This window comes from Sinocyclocheilus rhinocerous, unplaced genomic scaffold (genome assembly GCF_001515625.1).
Source record: "Sinocyclocheilus rhinocerous isolate Xijiao unplaced genomic scaffold, SAMN03320098_v1.1 scaffold6120, whole genome shotgun sequence".
Classification (NCBI taxonomy): domain Eukaryota; kingdom Metazoa; phylum Chordata; class Actinopteri; order Cypriniformes; family Cyprinidae; genus Sinocyclocheilus; species Sinocyclocheilus rhinocerous.
The window spans coordinates 6746-8771 of record NW_015666609.1 but is presented as its reverse complement, the minus strand read 5'-3'; positions in this window follow the sequence as shown (position 1 = coordinate 8771).

Genomic DNA, 2026 nt, shown 5'->3' with positions numbered 1-2026 from the left:
GTAACTGTTGTTTCATTTAGTTTTAGTTTTTCATTTATTTTGACATTTAAATTTTCAGTTTATGAAAATGTTTTTTGACCAATAGTTTTAGTCTTAGTTTCAGTTTTCATTTACGATTATTACTTTTAGGGTCATTTAGTTGTTTTCAATGTCATAATCCGGCTCAAAGATCATGGCAAAAAAGAGGGAAGCAGGGATTTAATAATCAAAATAACACATTTATTTTACAAACAAAATAATAATTGAACACAAATGCCGGCAAAAAGCAACATAAAAGGGTGATGTGCGGGAGAGACAAACTCCCCACACACACCACAACAGGGGAAACGTAGGAAGCTTTTATGAGGAAAGACTCCGAGCCCAGGTGTCCTCCAATCAGCATTCAGACTGCAGCCCCGCCCCACTGAAACACAAAAATAAACAAAACCACACAGCAGGCAGGTGTGCAGGCCATCACACTCCCCACCCTCCCATGAGAACGGGGTCCCAAAGGGAAACCCAGCAACAACAAACAACTCACAAAACACACTCAAACTAAACTCAAAACAATTACAACCATTACAAACATGCAAACACCCCACTTCCCTTATTTAAAGGAAGAAACTACTTAACCTTTACCCTCACTATTCCAGTCCTCCGCATATTCCAGTCCTACTTCTGAGCAAGCAACCGGTGCATCTAGGAATGTGAATGGTCTCATTGAATATTCATGAAATTGAATATTTTTGAAATGACTGCACTGTGAACTGTACTAGAGACCTGCACTACCGCGGAAGTGAAAAGAAACTGAAGTGAAAGAAAGAAAGAAAGTGTGATGAGACTAGATGGCTTGTAGAGGAGCAGCAGACATGACAAAGGTGTGCTTGTACAGAAAAGAAACAACGAACACAGAATTGATCATGTCGTGGGTTTTTAAGACAACTTCACAATTTAAGTTCACAAAACTTAACATTTTAAGGCAGCACGAACACGTACTTTTTTAAGTTGAAACAACAAAATATTTTTTTTCAGTGTATAAGTATTTAAGGATAAAAGACTCCAGTTGCTTTTAAAATATTCACGAGTCCTTTCCCTCGAGTCGAGTCGAGTCTGGAGTCATTTCAGGTCGAGTCTGAAGTCTCTAAAAATGCGACTCGAGTCTGAGTCATGGATCTCAGTGCTGCGTTTGACACTGATATAAATGTCTGGAAAAGCAAGCTGGGGCAGATGCGTCGCAGATTTTAAGGGACAAAACACAGTTGGAGGTAGGGCTGGGCGATACATTAAAAAAATTTGATATCTATATTTTCACAATTTTTACAATATTCGAGATATATATATTATATATATGTCGATATGTTTGCATTTGCTTTTAAACAATAAATTAATTAATAAAAATAAACATGATTTTCTTTTGCCCCCATTAAAAAAAAAAAAACAACAAAAATAATTTAGATAGAACAGCTATTGTTACATACCAAATACAAAATGTTTAGTGCAAATTTAAGCACTTAAAAAAAAAAAATCTAGACCAAGTGATCACTTACTGCGTTTTATTAAATGAACACATATGTAACTGAAGTAATGCAAAACAAGTACAGAACATGAATTGTCAATTTTTTTAGTGCATGCAATTGACAATTCACACTGGTTTTTTTGGTTTTTTTTTTACAAGGTTTTAGCTAAGAACACAAATCTGTCAACCGTCTCTGGTTTAAGAGAAGCTCTGTGGCATGAAACTATGTTCCCACAGGCACTAAAAACCCTCTCAGATGGGGAGCTAGTTGCTGGAACACAGGTGTTTCTTAGCTAATTTAGCTAATTTGGGGAAATGTGCCTCATGGATGATCCACCACCATGAGCACAAATCAATAGAATGTGGACTCATACATGGTTTATTTTACCTCATCTAGTGTACTGATTCATTATATCATACATATGAGCAATATCACACGAGTAGAAGTGAGATATGGCTGTATATCGCACGTCTACGAGTGTGATATTGCGTTTATACAACAGTTCGACGGCAAGAGTGTATAAATAAATT